Consider the following 11,799-nt stretch of genomic DNA (forward strand, 5'->3'; position numbering starts at 1 on the left):
TGATCTCAATTGAATGTTTTGGGAATTTTTCGAGTCTCCTTTGAAAAGTCATGTCAATCAGCGTCAACTGTAAATTTATTTATATAGCACTTACAACTGACAGGGCTGACTGGCTTGCTCTTTCTGCTCTCAGTCATTTAAACAACAAATGTCCTTCGTTAAAACTCGACAATATTGGGTGAGTTAGAGGCAATGTGATCTGTCATTGGTCTGGAAGAAATACAATTACAACTTACGTTTGTCTGTGCATTACTAGCAGAACAATACACAAACATAGAATAACATTTGAAGGTGGTATAAACTCTAAATGAACATGAATTTCTACGACAGCTCGTTATTTTTGTAATGTTTGGGGGGGAGGGGTGTAGGGGGGTCATACATAAAATCAGATCCCTGCCCAGAATTTCTCTGCACTAATGTAATGCACTGAGTGCAAACTTTAAAAAGTTATCGCCCATCCAGCTTCAGACTGAGGGAGGCTTTGCAGAAGGAAAAGCTTGAATTGACTGTGTATGTTCAAGCAACTTTGTTAAAATGGACATTGGGTCCATGAAAACACCATTTCCACATACAGCAAAAATATCCCTGGATGTTATTCAGCGCCACTAGTTTTTATTAAAACTTTCAGTTATTGACCTTGAGGAATGGAGTGGAGCGCAGGCGCAGTAAGTGCCCGGAGGGCGATTCACGAGCCGTTCATTTGTAGGAATGTCCTGGTACTGGTGCGCGTGCGCAGGGTCTGTTGGTGAGCAGCTGCATATAGTGGCTTGAAGTGCTGCAACTATATACCTGCGGAGCACTAACTGAGTCTGCAAAGCAAAACATCCCAGGAGCTAATAAGGTTTCCAAATAATGTAGTGCTTTTCGTGCTGTTGGCTTCATGGCGGTGCTGGCTGCTTTCACCTCTACACGTTTAGCTCATAATTAGTAATGGATTCATGCGCGTTGTTTGCTGTTACATTGCGTGCCTGCCCTAGTGGATGTTTTACACCTGCAAATGTTGGCACATGACCACGTTTGGCAAGGCATTTTTGTACATAATGTATGTAATTTAAACAAGGGAGCAAGCACATTAAGAACGTTATTAAAAAAAACAATAGATACCGGAAATGAATGCCAGTCTGCTTGCACAGCAGAGGTGTGTGTCAGTATTTTGGTTTGATTCTAAATATCCCAATGATTTTGAAAAATTCTTTCATACAATGTACTATATTTAAATAATTATTTCCATGCAAGCGCCCTAATTTCTTCAACAAGGACGGGCAAGCTTTGACATTTACTGATACTTAGGGCTCTGCACGTGAGGACAGCGCTACTTGTAAGAAGCCTCTTATCGTGCTTTTTCAAAAACATTTATGGGTAGGTAGGATGCCTTTGGTTTGAAAAGTTGTATTAATGTAGTGTCCTAGCATGGACACGTTCTAGTGTTCACATGTGTAAGTCATACACTTTACACCCACCCACCACCTACGTCACTGGGTCAGGTGACTAGGATAATAAAAGGGCCGAGCGCACGTGCTCGAGGCCAGTTAACCCACTACCCAACAACGTGTCTGTCTCCATTATTCACGCCGAGCATGAGGGCCTAGGGCCCAACATAACACTGGCGACGAGAGTCTGAGCCCAGCGTGCCAAGGGGGAGAAGCGCCGCGTGTAACCCCCTGGAGGGGAGGTCAGCGCTTAATCGCCCGCTGGGCGAGCAGAGAGCCCTGGACGCGAGCGGTGACCGGGAGCCCACCCCGCACCGCCGCGAAGACCTGCGGGCAGTCGTTGAGCCCCGTGGTGAAGTGCGAGCCGTGCGGAGCCCACCCGCATCGGCCGCGACCTGCCCGGTGAAGGAGGAGACACACGCCGAGCGGAGCCCACCCGCATCGGCGGCGACCCCCGCAAGAGGTGTGGCCCACGCGGTGCCAACCCGCGTTACAAGGAAGCCCAGCCGGGCAGAAGGTGAGCCCGAGAAATAAAGGAAGGTCGCAGCGGGTGCCCACCCCCCGTAGAGGAACCTGGTGTGCCCTCCGGCACGAAGGAAGCTCCCGGTCCGTGGCGAGAGGAGCGAGGGATCAGCACCCCTTCCCGCGCGGCCCGTGGGGTGAGGAGACCGGCTGTGGGAAGGGGGCGGACTTAATGTGCAGTTAAAGCGGAGCCCACCCGCAGCACTAAGCAGGGACCTCGTCTCCCCTGAATGAATACACCGCCCAGCATAGCGGCAGCACCGGAGAGAAAGGGGGAAATCAGCGTGCGGCCGACGCCGTTTGAGAAGTTGGACCAGTGAAGCCTGCACGGCGAGCGGTGCCCGCCGGCCAGTGCCGGTAATCAGCACCTAACCCCCCTGCCCGCGCAGCAGGAGGAGTGTGCGAGGCTGCCGCGGGAGGGAGGGAGATAGGCCCAGAACTGTATGCGGCCAGCGCCGCTCGCGATAAATAAATAAATGCCGCAGCGGTGAGGAGCTCAGTGAGCGCACCCCCACCCCTTCCCTGCCGCGCGAAGACTGCATGGAGCTGCAGCAGGGAGGGCGATCGCAAATGCGAAGAATGGCCGCCGCCGGCCGGAGGAGTATGCCCTTGACACGAAGGAACTGCAAGCAAGCGGCCAGCGCCGCCGAAAATTAACTTATACCGTGTGCGCGATGGCACCATGCCCCAAGGAGTGTTGCCTCGCCCTCTGCGCAGCCCACATGCCTGTGCCCTCCATGCAGCTGCAGAAATGAAGCGGAGCCTACCCGCAGTGAGGACAGAGCACTTTTCATCCAGCCTGCCAGTGATGCCTCATCGTCCTCTGGTTAGCAATGTCAGTGCCGGTGCCCCCTGCCTCTAAAGTAAATGAAAAAAAAGAGACTTACCTGCTGGCCAGCCCGTGTCCTGCACTCCACTGCTCTGCTGTTGGCTCCAGCCCTCTGCACTCTACCGGAGCCTAGGAAAATGGAGGAACAAGGAAGAACAAGTTTACAGCAGAGAAGGTTGCTGCTGAAGGAAGTGAAGAGCATACCCTGCACTGCCATCTAGTGGCCACTGGTGGTACTGCAGCAACAAAGAAACAAACAAGCATGCAGCAAGCCAAGGGAATCCAGCCACAGGAGACCGACGGATCGCAGCGCAAAGAAGAGGCAGCAAGGCACGTACCGCAAGGTCTGAGTGATGCGCAATGGTGAGCGCGCGGGAACGCGACGGAGGCGCACAGGAATGCACAGGAACGCGACAGAAGCGCAAGGGAGAAGAGACAGTGTGCCACAGGGATGCAGCGCCATCCCACAGCGACAAGGAGGAAGAAAGAAGAACGGTGTCAAGCCACATCCACCCCAGCAAGGACTGCGCTGTCGCCGCATCAAGTGGAGCGAACCCTCGAGCGAACTAAAGGACTCAGCGCAGATGTACCCCGGACGCGGAAGGTACACTGCAGCGCCTACAGGGGAGGAACCCACTGAAGAGGATGGGCGCAGCAAGTATCCAACACTGGCGGGCAAGGATGTCGAGCAACACCCAGTGGCGCCAAGGAGCCACCACATCGAGAGATCAGGGTACAAGGAGCAACGCTACACTGAAGATGTACCACGACGGTACGAAGAGTAGCCCGCACCAGCGCCTGATAAGGCAGCGGACACAGGTAGTCACACGACGTGACACACCTCGTGAAGCCGACCAGCCAAATGGTCGCACCACAAAGGCCAAGCCGACCAGCCAAATGGTCGCACCAAAAAGGCCAAGCCGACCTGCCAAATGGTCGCACCACAAAAGCCAACCCGCCAGGGGTTGCACAAGGAGGTGACCGACGCACGGGTCAGTGAAGCTACAAAGCAAGAGGTCTGACGACAAGACCGAAGATATCCTGCCAGTGATCGGCAGCGCGGCCGTCAAGTGGTCCAAGAAGCTCAAGAAGAACCAAAGTAACTGGTGAAAAGGAGAAGAACGAAGCGGACCGAGAGTATGGCCCCACGAACTTCAACCAAAGTAACTGGTGAAAAGGAGAAGATGAAGAGAAGGTCACGACCCTAACTCGGAATGCTGAGGAAGATGAAGAGAGTGTTCTCGGACAAGGACAAGACCAGGGGGAACACGTGCAGAGTGCGCGCGCTGCATGGAGAAGCCTGGCCAGACCAAGAGGAGAACAGAAATGGTCCAGAGTAGGTCGTGAAGCGAAGGGAAGAAGATATCTGAGTGGCACGCTTGCCACTACAAGAAGAGAAGGAAGATGACATTGGAGTGGCACGTCTGCCACTAAAAGAAAAGGGGAAAGAAAGAGATCTGAGTGGCACGGTTGCCACTGCAACAAAAGGAGAAGTCAGAGTGACATGACAACCTCACGGAGAAAGATATAGAGGAAGGAGAGAAGAGTGTGGCAAGACTACTCACACCTCAGAGGCAAGGAAGGTGACAAGCGTCAGAACACGGAGTGCAAGTCCTGAAGAACACCCGTGGCACGGAGAGAAGACCATCTGTTTGACGATGCTTTCAGCACACCTGGGATCTGCAGAGGTGAGCAGGCCGGACCATTCGGAACACCCACCTTTGGGGTTACACGGACACTGGTCAATGCCAGCCGTGGTGACTCAGGGGCAAAGGCCTCAGGGATGCCAGTGAGAGAGAGTGTCCCCGCGACGAGAGATGGTCATCAGCCGCCCTTCAGCAAAGGTCCCAGGAGGATGAAGACATCGCGCGCTAAAGCCAGGAGCCAACAGCTACCCTCCAGGTCTGACTGCGGAATCTGAGGTGAGACCTGTCGTCTCCTCCGCACCCGCACTTATCGGCATGGGAGTAACACGATACAGGACACTTAACCCAGGCCAGATCTGATGAAGAGGGCCTCAAGGATATCCCGTGGCAGGGGAACACCTGTGAGAGGGGCACCCTGGTGAGAGGGGTGTCTTGCGAATGACCCGTCTTTTTGCAAAACAGAACACACGCCACAGATAAAGAAAAGGACTGGACTAAAAGATGAACAGCAACATCTAGCGGTGAACCACAAGAACTCAACTGCGTTTGTCGCCAAGAAAGTAAAGCGAAGAAAAGACTGTGAGAACAAATTCCAGGCAGAGCCGTCAAACAGACTGGATCCATTGAGCACCCAGGCTGGTGCCACAGTGAACTGGTGATCGTCCGCGACAGGAAGAACATCGTCTGTGACTCCAGGCTGCTGAAGCGTGAGCGACTCTGCAGAAGTTTGGTCACTGTATTACATCTGTATATATATTTCATTCTCCCCTAGGTTGAACATTGACTCTGGGTTTTTGTTATTAAAAATTGGGAGGAATGTAGTGTCCTAGCATGGACACGTTCTAGTGTTCACATGTGTAAGTCATACACTTTACACCCACCCACCACCTACGTCACTGGGTCAGGTGACTAGGATAATAAAAGGGCCGAGCGCACGTGCTCGAGGCCAGTTAACCCACTACCCAACAACGTGTCTGTCTCCATTATTCACGCCGAGCATGAGGGCCTAGGGCCCAACATAACATATTTTCGGTGTGACTGGTGATTGGAGAGATGCCGGGAGGAAACACAGAGGGCTTGTGCTGAGGAAACAGGGACAACAGTGGCGTCGGCTGATTAAAGCAGCCCGCGCTAGGTATGCCAGACCACTTAAAATGTTTGAGGCAGCACAGAGGATATTCAACACGGACAATGGCGGGTGGCCATTTGGGTGATCTGTTGTGTTTTCGGTATGACTGGTGATTGGAGGGACGGTGGGAGGAAACAGAGTGCTCATGATAGGGCAACATGCATAACAGCGTTGTGAACTGATAACAAGCAGTTGAGCTGGGCATGCCAGACCCCTTAGTTAATTGTGCGGGGTGAGAGGCCGTACGGAGGGTATTTAACACAGACAATGGCTGGTGTTCATTCGGGTGATCTGTTTACCAAGTGCAGGGGATGAGCACGAGTGTGCGCAGAAGCAGCATTTATCAATTAGGAACCGATCATGGCGTCCAGGGATCGACTATCCAAGTCGTCAAATGGGGCAGCGTTAGTAGGCTCATGGATCTTTCAAAAATGTTGCGCCTATCACACAATACTCTGTGAGCAGGCTGGGGTCGTGACGTCCGCAGCTGTGGGTGTGCGAAAGGAGGGGCTTGTGTGCAGCGCTGCACTGCACATTCAATTTAAACATAAAGAAACAGTAAGCATACATATTTTAAAAGCATAAGCGCAATGAAAATAAAAAGAAAACTATCACAATCTAGCAGACAGAAAAGTAATGCGGAAACAATTAACCAACATGGCTCAGTTTCAAAAATAAAGAAACATTTTCAAAGCAAAAAAACATACATACATTCCAATAGCAAGCTGTGAAGGCGGACTTTCATTGCATTCAAATTGACAAATTGAAACCCACTGGTGTCAGAAACTGCCTGCAAACGAACTACCATTGGTTGAACGCGTAGGGCAAAAACATGTACATCGGAACACATGCCGAGGCAGGAAACAATAACAAGCAGCAAATATTGGTTAGATGGGTCAAAAGTCCACTATGAAAAGAGGGAAATGAAAAGGAGGTGGAGCAGCAGAATAACATACAACGGCGTTGCTGATTGGTCAGGGGTTAAGTGACTCGGGGATGTTAAAATCATGCATTCCACGGGGACGGGAGGAAAGGAGAGGTTGCAAGTGACTTAACCAGTCAGTAAAACCGAGGCTTCATAAGAATCTATACAACTATGAAACTAGCCAGGTTGGCTTCATTTCAAGTCAAATCATAGTAATCTTGATTCGGTTTCACGCATTTAAACAATAAAAGCATACAACAGCATATAATAGAATAAAACAAGCATTGGCCGCGCGGCCGTGAAAGCGAAAGTAATTGCGATCGCGATCAAAGCGAAAGTGATCGCGATCGCTAGGACAGGACGCGCTGTGTGGCAAGCACGCGAGTGGTGCGCGCGCAGCAGTGATTGGCGGCTATGCGCGTGCACGCTTGCGTGCACGCAAGTTTTAGGCCACAGGCAGCACTTTAAAAATCCCAAATACAAAATTTCTCTCCGAGCCAGCGCAAGCGCTGGTGCTCAGTGAGACCTAAAAATCAAGCGTGGCCGTGTGTGCCAGGTGGCGGCGAAAGTGAAAGCGCCGCGTTTGCCCATCTGTTTCCAATTAACGCGACCGCGAGACGCGGCGCGATAATTGGAAACATATTGTGCTAATGCTCGCTCCTGCGGACCCTAGGCCACAGAACAGAAAAAGCGGGACATGCACCCCCCTTGGGCCAATTGCGTGCTGTCTTTCTCGGAAAGACAGCACGCAAAGCCCAATAGCAAGTGATAAATTCAGGCGAAAGCAGTAAAAAACTAGGCAAAAGCCAGAAAAGCACTCCGTAAAAACTAGGAGTAAAGGAAGGAGAAAGCAGGAAAAAACGAGTCAAAAGCAGGAAAAGCACTCAGAAAAATGGAGGAAGGATGGGGAAAGCAGTAAGATATGTGGCAAAAACAGGAAAAACACTCAGAAAGTCGGGGGAAAGGAAGGAGAAAGCAGTAAAAAATTAGGCAAAAGCAGGAAATGCACCCAGAAAAATGGGGAAAGAACGGAGAAAACAGAGAAAAACAAGTCAAAAGGAGGAAAACCAGGAGGAAAGGAAGGAGAAATAGGTAAAAAAAAAAAGCCTTGGCAAAGCCAATAAGTTTCTCCTATTCAAAATGTCTTCTCTTTGACAATATTTTTAACGTGGTGGACAGCAGTTTACTTGCTGTGAAATATGGCTTATAGTACATTTTTTAAACGCAATATGATGTAAACAGCTCTGACCACGTTATAGCATTTTGTATTTACTTTAAGCCATGTTCAACAGCAGATCAACTGCTGTGCAACATGAAAAAAACCTTTGACAAGGTTAATAGATTTTGCATTGGTGAAACCTATTGAGTTTGCCAATGCTTGCCCTCAGCAGCTCCTAGGTAACTTTCTTCAAAACACATGTAAAATGAACACTGATTACCTTCGGCCACCTCGAGTAGAAAGCTTGTTCAGTCGTAGCCTTGAAAGGATGGGATGTTGTCTGTGTGGCCAGTCTAGGCCTCTGACAGTTCCATAGGCTGCTTGAAGTTGAGAAGCAGTGAAATGATTGCTACTCTGTCAAGTGTGATGTCTGTCAACCAGCTTCAGCTACTGTTAAAGAGCCTCCACCCTCGAAAATCACATCTGCTGCCCCATATACCTGTTCAAAAGAACCACAACCCAAATCTTTAAGGTCTTCTCCAAAAGTAATGTTACTAACTGTGTGATACTTAAGACTTTTTTACAAGCCACAGCAGCCTGTTGTATGTGCATTCTCTGAAATATCTGCTACTCTGAAAGCACACTGATATGCAATCAAAATATGGTGAAACTGGCATATATAATGTCCATTTGTAAAGAACGTTTTCCCCCTTTTCAACACCCAACTATATGGTACACGTTACTAACCTAGAAAAGATGATGAGCTGACCCGCAAGGAACCTAACATACAACTTTCTAAGTATGATTAACATTTATTTCTAGCAAGTGATACTTTTTTTTTTTAAAGGCAGATTTTTTATGCGTGATAAACAATAACAGTACAAGTGATTTCAAGGCCATGTTCACCTTGCTTTATACAATATTAAGATGTGAAGTAATTCTCAATTAGGTGACACTGAGAATTCAAATATCCAAAGCACAAGTACCGCACATAAAATTACATAAGATTTTTTAAATTGTTTCTTAATGTTTTCTCAAATTAAAAATGTCTGCATAAAGAAAAAAATTCTACATTCAAACACACGTAACATTGTTTTGTTAAAAAGACAGCATTGGCCAGCAGAATTTCAACAGATGCACACAAACGCCAAGTGTAAAATACATTAAGAATGTAACTAAACACAGCGACATTATTAAAGAAACAGCGACGAAGCAGGAGTGGGCGGGTCAGGATGTTATAGCTGTGCTCGAAGTGCTACTCCTAAACAAGCAACTATGCAGGAGGAATGCAAAGAAGGACGAGAGACATTCTGAAAACACAGGCACAATTATAGACTGCGAGCAAGAAAAGAAAAATAACTAGAGTGGGTGCATGCTTTTGTTTTCCCAATCAATGCTTGAGACTCTTAAAAGAAGTTCCACCAAATTGGATGAACACTGTACTTTGCTGATGGTAAACTGAAAAGAGAAACATACACGAAAAAACAGGAAATAGAACTCCTACAACCAAAAGAAACGAGGAAAAGTAAAGTGACATCCACAAGGACCAATAAGAAATGAAGGTGGAATGTAAGTCCCTTCAAAGATTAATTTATTACTATAGATTTCACAAGCACAGTGCAAGTGGAGAGGAGTTGGCCTAACGGCTAGGGCGGTCGACCTCGAATCTGGGGAACTGGGTTCAAGTCTCGGCAACGACGCTGAACATCCTGTGATTCTGGGCAAATCACTTAATTTCCCCATGCCTAACCAAAAAAAAAGGAATATGTCTTCATGTAATGCAACTGATGCTATGGGAAAGCACTCAGATACCCGATTCAGGTCAACTTCGCTATATAAAACTCTCTAAAAAAAAAGTGCTGTGCAGGGAAAACCTAAAAACAAGGCGAAAGCACTCAGAAAGCAGGGAGGAAGCAGCTTGATTCAGCAACATGGGATAGCTACGCCTGGGGCTTGCTCAATGGGATCATGCAGCGGCCTCCATTAAGAAGGTACTGGGAGGAAAGGGGTGCTAGGAGGCAGTGAGCGGGGCTAGGCAGGAGGCAGGAAAACATGTGGCAGGCAAGAGCCGCATGAAAGAAAAACTCAAGTAGAAACAGTGAAAAAAGAGGGAAATGCAGGAGAAAGCAATAAGAAACACTTGGGGGAAGGACTGAGAAAGCAGTAAAAATTATACAAAGGCAGGAAACGCACTCAGAAAAGAGGAGGGAAAGGAAGGAGAAAGCAGTACAAATTGATGAAAAAGCAGGAATAGGAAAGGGGAAAGGAAGGAGACAGCAGTTAAAAAACTTGGGTGAAAGCATGAAAAGCACTCAGTAAAATGGAAGAAAGCAGTAAATAATTAGGCAAAAGCAGGAAGAAAGTGCAACACAAAAGATTATGTTAAAAAGTGAATTAATGCATGCAGAAAGAAAAGCTGCTGGCAGGCATGCATGTACCGTACCGCCCCTCTTGCTCCCCTCTCTGGCTGCAAAGATAAGAATTAAGTGCCAAGCCTGGAGTGAGGTATCACTCCTAACTTGATAACGATTCTAATAAAACTTTGCGTAGCCTTAGCTCGTTGTTTGTTCCTGATCTCACCAGATTCAGTCTGAGCGACCACGCTGCAGTGCAGTGAGTACCACAGCAGAAGTTCATTTGCAGCACAGCCCACTCGGCTATCCAGCAGCTGGGAGCTGTAAATAACAAGCATTTGCAATGCAATAGGTCTCACTTTTACGCAAGTTTAAGCTATTGGCATTGTAAATGGCAATGGCTTTTATTTATGTTTAAAAAACAAAAACAAAAATAAAAGGCATTGTCATTTGCAATGTCAATAGCTCAAACTTGTGTATATGTGAGACCTATTGCATTGTAAATGCTTGTTTAAGTTGGTATGGGTACCCCCTTTCAAAATAAATACAAATTAAGCACTGGTACTGTACATGTACGAACTGGCCTTGAGTTGTGTTTTGTTGCTCGTTGTGATGCTTTAGAATATGAACATACACAGGAGTCTTCTACTTGGGCATAGATACATTTTCTGTAGTGTGGGCTATGCATGTGAATAATATATAAAGCCTAAAAAATAAATGTAAAAAAAAAAAAACACACAAATGCAGCGATCTCAAGTTTCATGCCATGTGTGAGTGGCACATCCAGTTCAGGGTTTCTATGTGCATTCTGGGACATGTATTTCTATTTTGAAAAAGGGTACCAGTGGATCACAAACCCCAGAAAACAAATTTAAAAAACACTGACTGAAGCGGGTGAGCAACTCATGAACGGAACAGAAACGTGCGATCTCCGAATATGTATGCTAAAGGTCTAAGGCGCAGACACATTAAGTACAAATCATTTCCTGAACACAAAGCATTAGTCTGCAGATACACATAACTAAAATGAAATATAGCAGCGAATGAAATAGTTTTGCATTTAGCGTGAAGAACACTGCATACACCAAGTTGTGTGCATGCATTTTGCGGAGCGTGGCTACCAATGAGGCAGCTGTTGCAGTGGCACTGGGGGCCTACTGCCCCTGGTTTATTGTTGTATTCTCCTAACCGTCCACCAGCAAGGATGGCATTGGCCTTGCATGCGCATGGGCCCATTACATGCTTGCTACTTCACAGTGCTCTTTAAAACTTCTGGTCGCGTGCTAGTTTTATTTCCGTTTACCTGCGAGATGCATGGGATACAGTGAACTTTACTCTGCTTGCGCAGGGAAAGAAATGCTAACATACTGCTGAGTGAGACAAGGGATTACGTTCAATTTAATGGCCATACGCTTGTGCCCAGTTCAGATAAGCCTCACAAGGGGGACACATAGCAATGCAGTAAAAAAACATAATATAATGTAACAACACATAACCACAATAGCTTAACGTGACTTCACATTACATACTGTGACCAAGTAGGATTAACCATTTTTACTAGAAACACTGCTTAAGAAATGAACAACTTCAGTTAGTACCAGAGACCCCAATTTCAATCATTCGTGCCCCGCCCCCCTCTCACAGTGTACAGGCAAAATACAACGCATGCCCCTCCTCCGACAGGCCCCGCCGCCACGCCAAGGGAGGCCTGGGATCTGAAAATTCCAGTTATGCATGCATTCCTATCTCGAAATCAAGCGCCCGAATACCGTTGTCATGTTATGTATATTTATATTGAACTTTCA

At 47.6% G+C, this 11,799-nt stretch overlaps 1 long non-coding RNA gene across 1 annotated transcript in view; it reads right to left on the reverse strand.

Moving 5' to 3' along the window:
• LOC146809071 (uncharacterized) overlaps positions 1-8,124 on the reverse strand; it is a 91,149-nt gene extending 83,025 nt beyond the window's left edge. Inside the window, exons 1-2 of the long non-coding RNA XR_014965522.1 lie at positions 7,921-8,124; positions 2,840-2,910 (exon numbers count right to left, since the gene is read on the reverse strand). This is a non-coding gene — a long non-coding RNA (uncharacterized LOC146809071). The remainder of the gene's footprint in view (positions 1-2,839; positions 2,911-7,920) is intronic.
• Positions 8,125-11,799: the final 3,675 nt, after the last annotated feature.

This window comes from Triturus cristatus, chromosome 7, assembly GCF_964204655.1.
Source record: "Triturus cristatus chromosome 7, aTriCri1.1, whole genome shotgun sequence".
In the NCBI taxonomy this organism is placed as follows: Eukaryota; Metazoa; Chordata; class Amphibia; order Caudata; family Salamandridae; genus Triturus; species Triturus cristatus.